This window comes from Hippocampus bargibanti, linkage group LG22, assembly GCF_051943395.1.
Source record: "Hippocampus bargibanti isolate YZ-2025 linkage group LG22, ASM5194339v1, whole genome shotgun sequence".
Lineage (NCBI taxonomy): Eukaryota > Metazoa > Chordata > Actinopteri > Syngnathiformes > Syngnathidae > Hippocampus > Hippocampus bargibanti.
Window position 1 is genome coordinate 3,004,623 of NC_142755.1, and position 12,195 is coordinate 3,016,817.

General features: G+C 42.3%; 1 long non-coding RNA gene across 1 annotated transcript in view; it reads right to left on the minus strand.

The window, feature by feature from the left end:
- Window positions 1–1,196: 1,196 nt before the first annotated feature.
- LOC148881627 (uncharacterized) overlaps window positions 1,197–12,195 on the minus strand; it is a 31,203-nt gene continuing 20,204 nt past the window's right edge. Inside the window, exons 3-9 of the long non-coding RNA XR_016113644.1 lie at window positions 10,126–10,258; window positions 7,566–7,743; window positions 6,309–6,542; window positions 5,236–6,103; window positions 3,367–3,468; window positions 2,806–2,877; window positions 1,197–1,557 (exon numbers count right to left, since the gene is read on the minus strand). This is a non-coding gene — a long non-coding RNA (uncharacterized LOC148881627). The remainder of the gene's footprint in view (window positions 1,558–2,805; window positions 2,878–3,366; window positions 3,469–5,235; window positions 6,104–6,308; window positions 6,543–7,565; window positions 7,744–10,125; window positions 10,259–12,195) is intronic.

A 12,195-nucleotide genomic window follows, 5' to 3' on the forward strand; every position in this document is an offset into this window, starting at 1 on the left:
AAATTTTCTTGAAAGCAAGCATAATCGTGTCTAAACAACGCAAATGTAACTAAGATGCATGAAACCGCCAGATCGCCACTTCAAATTCTATGACACGCTGCAGGCTGGCCACATAAATATGTCATTTGTTTGATGTATTTCCTGTTTTTAATCCAAATTATTTTTTTTGATACCAAAGTCATTTATCCGACTGCTGCTGTATTTGTGTTGACTCGGTGGAAACATGCCACATGCTCTGGAGCGTCTTGTGAACTACAGTAAATGTCAAGTGTCGTTAGTCCCTGTGCATGCTAATGTGTTGTCACCATAGTTGACTGTATGACTCATTTGGCAGTGATAAGCATGCCTAATCCCTAAAAAAAAAATAAAAAAAATATTGGGCTTTCACATTGAGTGCGTAGCTGTTGTGGCATTTTTGTAAATGCTATTTAGATTCATTATTAAATGCCAGTTTAATTGGGCATTTTTCCATTTGATTTTAGCTCATTTTAAATGCTGTTTGTATGATTGGTATTCATTTGGATATATTTAATCTGATTAGGACAAAATCCACAATAATGGACAACGGCGGGGAAAAAAAATCATTGGCACTGCCCTACATACTCTCGAGGACTTGCAAACTGCAAGAATCAAGACAGGGGCGCGGAAAATCCGACTGGACCCTCCACACCCTGCTCACCACCTTTTCCAGCAACTCCCCCCCTCAGGCAGGCGCTACCAATCCATGTGGACCAAATCCAGCAGACATTTAAACACCTACTTCCCCGGTCGCCATAAATTCTCTAAACATTACCCCAAATATTTAATATAATAGTAATAATAATTATAAATGAATTATTATTATTAATAATAATAATAATTTAATAGTGTCCGCCATACTTATTTGTCATGTCTTTTTTATGATGATACTAGTGCAGCGTGTTCTACGGGAGACAAATTCCTTGTGTGTTCTACATTCTCGGCCAATAAAGATTATTCTGATTCTGATACCCGACTTACAAACATCGAGTAAAAATGTGAGATTTTTTTTTTAAATTATGGTCTGACTTGGCTGATTAATTGTTGTTTTGAGAGTATATCAAGTCAATCTAAGGGCCATTTCATCTACTTGAGATATCTGATGACAGTGACAGTCCATTTTGGGTTTAAGAACACAAAATGACGTGATCACTTGCACCCGTTGCGGTGATCTTATCAGTATGTTCTATCTGCTTTCAAGTGTTTGGTCTATTCACACTGGGAACGATGTGTCATTCAGGGAGGATGGAAAAAAAGGGCATGACGAAGCACAGCTTGTCAGCAAAAATAAATAAAATAAAGAATTAAAAAAAGAAGCATTTTTACATGCTGACCAAAGTGGGATATTGTTCCCCTTTAAGGTCAAGTGAATGGAAAATAACAATGTTGCTGTTCTTACTCAATGGTTGTATGAATATGGCTTCCTCGAGGTCACCTGATCTTTCTGCACGACGCCGTGGCTCCGACGGACGTCGCTTTTTCCACTGGCTCAGCACATTGGCACATGGTTGGAAGACTGTTTTTTTTGCGGGCTTCCTCCTTTTCAAGAGGAGGAGGAGGAGAAAGCGAAAAATATTTTTGAGACATATGTGAGGGTAAAATTGTGAGGGCGGTTTGAATTGATTGTATTATGCTGTTTGTATAGATGCCTGCTATTTTATAACAGCTCACTTATGTCATAAAGTCCACCAATATAACTGTAATCGCAAATAAAGTCTGCAATTACAATGCTAATCAAAAATGTCAGAGCGTTTTTTTAAAGAAAACAATAAGAATGAAGGCACGATACAGGTGTGTGAAGGGAGAGCTTGTTGAACACGTCACACAAAGCCGCGCTTGTGTCGTGGCTTCTATCGCAAACGGCTCGTGTTTGTGTTTCCAACCGCCGCAGGAATTTACTGCAGGCGCTCGCGAGGGCAGCCGTCGGGGGGGCTGACCGTCCGACGGGACAAAGGCCGGAGTTGTCGGAGAAAAAATAAATAAATAAAAATGAAGAAGAGAGCTGACAAGGAGTTATTGTACGCCTGGACTGGAAAGATGACGTTCCGGAAAATCGGATTATTGACCAAATGGTTTTTCTTTCTCCCAAACCATTGGTGGCGCTAAGAGCCATTTGTTTCTTTTTTACCAGCTGAACTACTCAAATACATGCCTACGTAATTTTATATGTTACACACATTAAAATAATATAACAATTTACACAAGCATATATTCTTTCTCATCTGCATAGAACAGTTAACTCATTCACTGCCAGATATGTGCAAAAATGTGTCCACTGCAGTGCCAGGGTTTTTGTCATTGTCACTCTAATTGACTACATAAACATTCAATGCAGCGTTAGAAACTTTAGACACTCTTCTTCCATCAGAAAAAAATAGTTATTTCCTAAATTATATGGTTCTGGAGTTATATGAGCTTGAAATGAGGGCCACTGTCCCAAATTCAATGCAAGACATTCATATTGGTTTATATACTGTAGTTCTTTAACAACAGTTGAAGCTGTAACATGGAAAAAAATGAAATGCTGCCCCTTGTGGAAGGGAAAAAACATTGGCAGAGGCCATGGCCAGCGCCTTATCTGCACCCATACAATGGGCGGTGTATGTCATATTTTCAATTCCCGAATAAATTTGTAAATGGCAGTGAATGAGTTTACGCGAGTTTTTATTTTACACAGTCAAATTAATGTAACAATTAACACAAGTATATATTCTTTCTCATCTGCATAGAACAGCTAAAAGACATAAACTAACGCCAATTATTCATAAATTATCATTTCAGTCCTACCTAGTTGTCTGCAGACTGCCTACAGGCGGGAAACTTGTACACAGCAGAGGGAGCAGCACAAGATCCATTGAACTGAAGCAAAACAAGTGTGGCATGTATTTAATTACATGATTTTTGTCATTACTGTATGTTTTTGTCACATTTAATTTGAGGATACAAGCACGAGTAATTTGTGCAATGTGTACCCATTTCCAGCGCTCTAACCGAAACGCTAAATGCAAAAAAGAACATTAGCCCGTTAGCATCTGTCGACATGACGCAACAGTATAACTCTCTTTCCAGATGCATTCGCTCGGCGATGACAAAATTCAATTCGGTATAATTTACTTGCAATTTTCTGACCCAGTGATTCAATTTCGGACTATGCGGACTAACGGCAGCGACCCAAACAACCTGGCCAAGTTTCCACTTGCCCACAATAAGTCACTACAAGTGCAAAACTGTCAGGGGAAAGTGACCCACCCAGCCTAAAAAGTACATGTGTGAGTGAGAGACTATATAGGGCCTATAAAAGTCTGATTGAGTGTGTGTGTGTGGATATGTGGGGCAGCACAGAAGTACCATAGAAGGGTGTTGGCGAGCAAGGTTTGGTTGCGGACATGTTTTCCACTTTCTGTTTTCCGTCAATAGTCCTCGTATTTACAGCACGGCGGCGGCGGCGGCCTGTGGCAAAGAAGAAAAAAAAAACTGGGGCACGTAAATAGACTTGATACCACAAAACGCGGGTGAGACACCACCTGAGTTCCTTCATTTAGACCAAAGTGGAAAACATCAACAGAAAATGCCATAATATACCAAAAAGGGGTTAATTCGGAGAGTGGAAGGTAGAGCGAGAATAAATGAGATCGGTGAGGATCTCTCGCCTCTGGCTAGGCGAGGCGTGCGCGGGGGGGGGGGGGGGGGGGGGGGGTAGCTAAATTGGAGGCAATTAAGAAGTATTGTGTGTGATAGCAGAGGTTGAAAATCAGCTAATGTCAAATTAATTACAACCTAATGAGAACTAAAATTGAGTTTTTTTTCTTTCATCACTGCCCTGGCCTGGATCGGGCACAGATGGCAAATATGTGAGGGGCAGGGGCACATCCAATGGGAACTCGGCGCCCTTTACACCCTATTTCTTTCCCTTCGCATGAGGGGGCAAGGGTGTTTCCCCCGGGGAAGCTAGGAGGGCACCGAGAGAACGAGCGAGGCTGGGCATATGTTGCTTGTAGGGATGGGGAGTGGGGGGTTCAACACCAACACACACCCTCCTCCTTGAGGTAATATCCTCAAGGATACACTTGCAAATTTAAAGGTACTCATATTTTGGTCTCGTCGCACTCTGAGTTGGCGGAAAGTGTCCATTGACAATCTCGCCATGTTTTTTCGGTTCATCAAAAAAAAAAAAAAAAACAATAAAATACTCATACATTTGACCTAAAATGGTCCGAATGATAATCACAATTATTAAGATCGAGTCACGATTCAGACCCTCTCAAAAGTGGGCAAAATAAAAACAAAACAAATTACACAATGTTCCATCGCGGACACCCCCACCCCAACCCCCAACCCCGATTTAGCGAGAGAGGGGGGTGGTGGGGGGAATTCGGCGTGATCCTAGTGTAGCAGATGGATATGTCAGATATGCCTGCATGGGTTTATGGAAATGCTTATGGAGACGCTTAGTGGTAATGTAATGACCTCCGTGTGGATCTGTGTGTGTGTGTTTATATATTCAAGTCACACAACCTTTCACAAACCAAAAAATGTTTTAATTCAATTACAGTAAAGTCTCGTTATATCGATATCGGATATATCGATAGTCCCGGTTATATCGATACTATTTCTATGCACGCACGGAGAAAATAACATGCAAACAGGGTCGGATATATCGATAGTCCCGGTTATATTGATATCGATATCGATATAACGAGACTTTACTGTATTTCAATGATTATTCACATAACTGACAGTTAGGTTCAGATTGCCATTTTTGATTCATAATATAGTGTGAGGTCCCCATTAATCAGGTGTACCTGATAAGGACAGTTAGGTTCAGACTTCCATTTTTGATTCGTAATACGTGTGTGTGAGGTCGCCGTTAATCAGGTGTACCTGGTAAGGATCGTGTGTGAATTATTTAAATATATTGAAATTTAGTCCCCATTACGCACGTAAAATAATTTTTTTCTAAAGTCCCCATAAGCCATGGTCCAAATGTGACTTCATAAAGTCTTATATTTAAAAGTGTGTATAAGCTGACAAAGCCACCATGTGCACCCCCGGAAGTCATTTGGAAAGGGTGGTCCCTGTAAGCGATGATTCAAAAAGTCCCCAGAGAACATGAACAACGTGTATGTATGTGTGTGTGTGTGTGTGTGTGTGTGTGTGTGTGTGTGTGTGTGTGTGTGTGTGTGTGTGTGTGTGTGTGTGTGTGTGTGTGTGATTTACCCTTTTGTTCTGTCTAGGGGGAAATTTGCTTAGCTGTAGCAAAAAACAGCAGGCTATGTTTCTTCTAACTCCACATTGGGGCATCCAATCTTCACAGATGGACTTGTAGGTTCATCAATCAATCAATCAATCGGGGCTTTGGCAGAGGTCCTGTAATGTTTCCGGACTGTCGCTTGGTGTTGTGGTCAAGCGTCTTGATACTTTAGCCTGTTTTGTGCTGAAAAAGACAGTTCCTTTCAGGGACACTCAAGAAACGCATGAACCCTTGACTTTTAACACACACTTTTCCTCCGCCGTCATCTATTTTTCTACCGCGATGCTTTATGGAAACTTTCCATCCCTTTTAGTGTGTCACGTGACGTTCATTCGGAGTTTTCCGAGGCCTACGGGTCATGTGACGCATCAAGCCCGACTCCCTACCCCCAACCCCAAGAGACCAGACCGCGTGATTATCATCCGTGGCCCAGTTTAACAGCTATCCTACTTTCGGCTAGCCCAGTTCCCGAAAACCACCCAGAGGAGTCCAAATAAGTCATGGCAAGTGTGAGCTCACGCCGGAGACCTCGCCCGCCCTGAAAACAGAGCAGTTACGGGGGCCACCAGAACCACAGTGAATGATTTACAACCGATCGAGCCGCCGAGTTTATCCTCTCGGTGACACGTATCTCACTTGGGATGGCACGATGAAAATGTCAGTTTTTTTGGGGTCCTCAAGGTCTGGTTAGCCAAGATTGATGATCAGCACCAGAGCTGCATCTTCTGTTTTACTTCCTGGTGTCAGTCCAGCATCAAACAGAAACACGGGAGGATGTAAGACTGGGGAGGAGGGGGGGCGTTTGGATACATTCTCCAGAGCAGTAGCATCTTGCTAAAAAAGGGAAAAAACAGAACAAGAGCGGGGGAGTGTCGCTCATAAGTCTGCAAGTCGTCATGAAGGTTGTTATCCGGGTATTCACGTTGGATGTGCTACAGGCCGGCAAAGAGTCTTTATTTTGAAAGATCGTAAATTAATGTAAGATCACCAAGCCTGAATAATAGATAAGATTTATTTTCCTCCCCTCTTGTTGACTCACCTACAATTTTACTTGTTTATGTAGGTCACAACCCTCTTGAAGCTCCAAGACGTTGGGAATCAGCGTCCGGCTTTAGTCCGGCAGAGTCATTCGGCGGCTTTATCGCGGCGACGTCCATTATGGATGAGGGGCCCGGTAATAATAGATGAGACCAGTGAGTAACTTGAGGATGTGCCGGGACACGAAGACTGCTCACGGTTTCGCCGTCTCCTTTTCCGTCTCCATGTTTTAAGCCTGGACACAAACAAACATGGAGGCGTTGGAATAAAGTGAGGCGGAAGTGTCAACGCTGCGGTAAAGGGAAAAAGGGTGGGCTCGGCTTTGGAAATCTCGTGTCCAATGGCATCAATGTTGTTCCTGAATCGACAGTTGACAAAACAGGATCAGTTATTGATTATTTATGGTGGAATTTTGGGGTGTGAGACCAAGTGATATGGGCCCGGCCTCTGATCAGGTATAAAGAAAAGCAAAGGGGGGAAACACAAAGACCGCAAAGAAACGCAAGACCCTCATGGTGAGATGTAAACAAAAAAAACTAAATAAATAAATAAATAAATACAATTATTAAAATATAATAAAATGAAATAAATAACTAAAAATAACAGACTAAAATAAAATAAATAATAAATAAATTACATAACAATAATAAAATCAAATCAAATAAACAAATAATATATAGAAATAATAAAATAAAACAAAATAAAACAAATCAAATGAAATAAAATAACTAAATAATAAAATACATATGACATACTAAAATAAAATACAATAGAATAATAAATAAACAAATAAATAAAATAAATTAAAAAAAATAAATCAATAAAATATAAAATAACATGAAATAAAAAATAAAAAATATATAAAATTTTAATTAAGATATTAAAATAACAAAATAATAATATAAGTAAAAAATAAAATACATAAACATAATGAAGTAAAATAAAACAAAATAAAAACATTAAATAAATGAAAAATAATAAACAAAATAAACAAAATACAATAAAATGCAATACAAATATTCAAATTAAAAAGTTAAATATCATAAAATACAACAAAATAAAATAAATTCAATGCATGGACGAATGAATGAATGAATGAATGAATGAATGAATAAGACACCATTGTATGATGAGATCTCAAAAGTCAGCTAGCTCGCCCAAGCGCACAAACAGCTGCCATCGCCAAAACCACCCCGCCCCCACCCCACGACACACCCGCGCAACAGTTGTGTGAAATCTAATCGCGACAGCGGCCCACCTTACAAAAAGCCATCAATGACCAGCACTTTTGACAGGTGACACCGCCGTCCGCCGAGTAGCGGGTGACAGATGGGGAACAAGGGAGGCCTCCGTGTGCACTGGCGTGGGCGACGTCACTATCCAGTCTCATCCTCCGTCACGCTGACAACAGCCCGTTTAGTCACACACCTGATGGACTGTGAGAATATGTGTGTTGATCACCACAGAAGCAAGCTAGCCTGGTAATACTCCCCACCCCGGTTTTCAACCCCCCTTCCGCCACTACACACTCACACAGTTTTTTTGCGGCACCGTGGTGAGTGGGCAAAGAGCTGAGGAACCTTTAGGTGTCGGAGTCAAACGGACTCGCGGACAAAACGGACAGAAAATGGATACTAACCGCCCGAGGGGATGAATCAGTCAAGTGTGGGCACAGATTGTCTGCTGTGATAGGGGGTGTGGGATGTGAGGGAGGGGGATGTCTCATCTATGGGTCGCTTACTAAAATGATGCAACAACGAGGTACTCATTGGAAATCTCAAATGGAGCTGTACAGATAGAATATGAGACATGCTTTACATGCTAATCATTTTTTCGCTTACGAAGCCGGCGTAAAACTTATGGAAAGATTTTATTTCAATATTCGGGGGAAGAAGCTGCTGGTGAGGATAAAAAAGTATTTTGTCAGGTATTTTTTTAGAAAAAAATGCACAGAAGTCACACCAAAGGATTTAATCACTGTGATTTGGCTAAGTCAATCACTGGACCTTAACCCAATAGAGTATTGCAATCACTGGACCTCAACCCAATAGAGTATTGCAATCATTGGACCTTAACCCAATAGAGTATTGTGTGTCTCTTAAGTCTCCTCTTAACAACCCCTCCCCCCCCCAAAAAAAAAAAAAAAAAACAAAAAAACAGGCCCTTTGTCCAAGGCTAAGTGCACTGCTGAGAATGCTGCAACATCTCACACCTTCCTTTTGCACATTCCGTGTCGCTTCAGGGAGAATGTTGCCGAGCCCGGAAGCACGCGTGACGGGATTCGAGCGGGTTAAGTTACACAAGGCGGGACACGCACGCATACCCCAAATGTGTTTTTATTTTAGTTCCAGTCGCCTCTCGTTGTGACGTAGTCCCAATTAAACATGATGCGACGACCCAGCTCGTCACCAAATCCGGCAGTTAATTTTCAATGTCTAATAGCACACGTATCCCCCCTCGGCGGGCTTCGGCGACATGCGGTAATCCGTCCTGATGTGATTGGCGACTATCCCAATCAAGTGACCTATTTTATTCCTCGGAGGTGAACGCGGCTGGCGTGACCGGCGTGCGGCTTAGCGGATCGTATCAAACTGAGAACGGATGCTCTTTTGAGCCGCCGGGATGACATTTACCGTGATCAAAAGCCGTCACTAAATTTGTAAAACAATGGGGTGGCATTGGCGCTAACAGTTAGCATCGTTAGTCTCGGAAGCAACTGGGAAATTTGAACACGTGGGAGAAAAAACATGCACGCACATATTCTTTATCCTCAATGAGAAATATAACAGCATTTGACGAGTTTGTGTCATCAAGAGTGTGCCTTGTCGTGGAAAGGAATTAAAAGGGGAGGATACGGGGGTTTTATGTACCCTCAGGCACAAAATCACATTATAAATAACTACTTGCGCGTCATTAGCATTCCGGCACACATCAGCCTTGAGGAATTATGAGGGGGCTCCTGCCTGCGTCCGTGTCGAAAAACCCGATTGATTCTTTTCAAAAATGGCTGAGTGGAAGAAACGTTCGTGGTCAAAGTTCAGTTGTGCAAAAAGCCTAGAAAAAAAATCGATAAGGGCAATAACTGAGAGAGTTTGGGTGGAAAATCAAAACAGCAACATAATTATTTTCTGTTTGCGCAAAGGTTGCCTCTGGTGTTTATTGATTTGATTGCTGATAGGATTTATTTAGCCCGTGACCCAGTGCTTGAATTCGTCTGGGTGATTGGTGCTGCTGTTTTGGTTAGCTAGTTAGCCCGTTCACTTGTGGTAGAAATAGTTGGAGTCCATTAAATTATTCACTGTCATTCCCAAATGTATTTGGGAAGTGAAAAGCACGACGTGGAGCGCCATTGCCGAATTTGTTTACTCCAGACCCATATAATTTAGGAATGAACTCATTTTTTCTGATGAAAGAAGAGATTCTTACACTGAATTTAATGTTAATGTAGTCCTAAAACTCAATATTCTGTGGGTCCTGCAAATTGAATGAGAATGACAAAAACCCTGGCACTGAAGTGGACACATTTTTGCACATTGTCTGTCAGTGAATGAGTTTAAGTCATTTGGACGATTGTTTCAAGATCCAAAATCGGTCGATTGCACAAAAATTGTCACGAGCAATATTCCTCCCACGCGCGCTCCCATCATATTTCTTTTGTAGGTAGCGCACCAGATTATAGTGAGATGACGCAATCCGATCTGCCCGCATCCCATGAATTCCATCTTGCATCGCCGCTCAAGTGCACATTCCTGTCCTATGTGGAATAAGCACATGGGAGGGGGGCATTTTGAGTTGGGGGTGAGGGGGGTTGTCCCGACCTGACCCTGGCACAGCGATAACATCATCCCTCCGAAGGGCCGCGCTCCCTCGGATGCCCGGCCTGTAGTTTCCAAGGCGATGAGCCTCTCGTAAGGCTTCACAAGATGCGTTCATCGAGGCTGGTTTATTCATCTAGAACAATGAATGGCGAGCGGGTTAGCAGTTGTGGCTCAAATGATGTACATGTGTGTGTATGGGGGGGGGGGGGGCATCTTATTGGGCAGCGTGGCAATTTGAAGCAACAGAAGCCCGAATATTCGTCAAGCCTCAGGGTGGGATATAAAAAGAACACACTGAGCAGAAAATATATAGGCAGCCACCACAGGAAATGTTTTTACTTCACATTTTCACTTAAAAAAATGCTAATTTTTGAATGTGTACGTAAAAAAAATGCTAATTTTTGAATATGTGCATTTGCATATGAAGTATCCAGTCGACCAACGTGAGCTCCTCTTGTGCATTTGCGTCTTTGTGACGCATTTAATTGGACAGGGAAGCTCGCGGAGATCATTGACGGCTCTTTGGGTGGTTCTCGAGTCCGATGGCAAAAAAATGGGGTGCAAAATGAATCACAAGTGAAATTCGAGGGACTATATAGGCGATTTAATGAAGTTACACGGCCACAAATGTTATTTTTTGAAGGAAATGAGATTATGTAAATGCGGAGGCATGACTCAGGGACCAAACGCGGCTGTTTATTTTCGGGTGTTGATTCAATGTCGTCACAGCGTGCATATTCGGTTCCATGAGGATGCCACTAGCGTTAATTGTTTGCCCAAAAGACAAATATGCAAACATGATTCGCTTGCGGCGGTTTCCGGGCTGAAGAATAATAAATAAATGAGGAGAAAAAACACAAGGTCAGGAGAGTTTTGATACATAAAAGTCACTTTAGAGGGAAACTAATGTTTTGCTAATTTGAGGCTAGCTGCAACAATGAGGCACTCTAAAGTGGCCGTGATACTACTACGCTAGCTATCGAGTTGAGCTTCAAAAAAGAAATGAAAAAATAACAAAAAATATTTATTTATTTTGCATCTATGCGACACGTGTGCACTCGCAGCTAACGACGAGGCACTCCGTGGCAGTCAATATCCAGCACTTCAGTCCACATAAGTAAAGAATGTGATTGAGTGCTATTCTTCGTCTAGCAAAGCAAGGACAAGAAAATAGCAATTATTTTTTTCTCCACATGCACGAAATACATGACATTGGGGAAAAAATGTCCTCGAAAAACAAACGGAACTATATGAGTGACTGAAGGACATTTCTTACTCTTGACGTTATTTCATGTGTAATTGCAATTTTAAACCTTTTGACACTTTCAGGAGCTCGAACTGGTTCTCGCCGTTTTGTCCTTGGAGGGAAGAGACGCTAGCACGTCTAAGTCAAAAGTTGCAATAAATTTATGTTGTCGCGTCGATGACATTTTACACGCAAGGCACGACTCGGGTTGTATTTTTCCAGCTGCGCCGTTGAATACTTTGTGTAACCACGCCGCAGACGACGTGTTCATCCTGCGTGTCATCTCCAACCTCCTAAAACGAGGACGTGATGACTGGATTGCAAACACACGAATGCGGCGTTGGGTGAGCGCCACCAAACCCCCGCCGGGAACGTGCGGTCTCTGAGTAAACAGATGTTGATGTCGGTGCAACTTTGGCGATGGAACGCGTCGCCGGCGGAGTTAAAGATGTGTGAAGGGGGAAGTGAGAAATGGAGAGGGCGGATGTGATGAAAACAGACATGTACGCTGATACAAACGGCAATACGGCGCAACCATGACCCCTCGTGAGGATAACAGGATTAGAAAATGAATGGATGGCGATTGTTAATTTGTCTTGGAACTGGGGTCCTATTTTCTTGGATGAGTGCCTGATTGGTAGGCCATTGTCTCATTATGACGCCACAAGGTTTTTAATTCATCCCGTTTAGTCTCTCGGTGGCTTTCAAACAATTAAAAGGTGCGAGCGAAAAGGGCTGAGCCCGGGAGGAGAAGAAAGTAGCGTCAGCGCAAAGTACCGATGCGTATGTGGAATGGTCACGGCTTGGAAATGAAGCGGATTTAC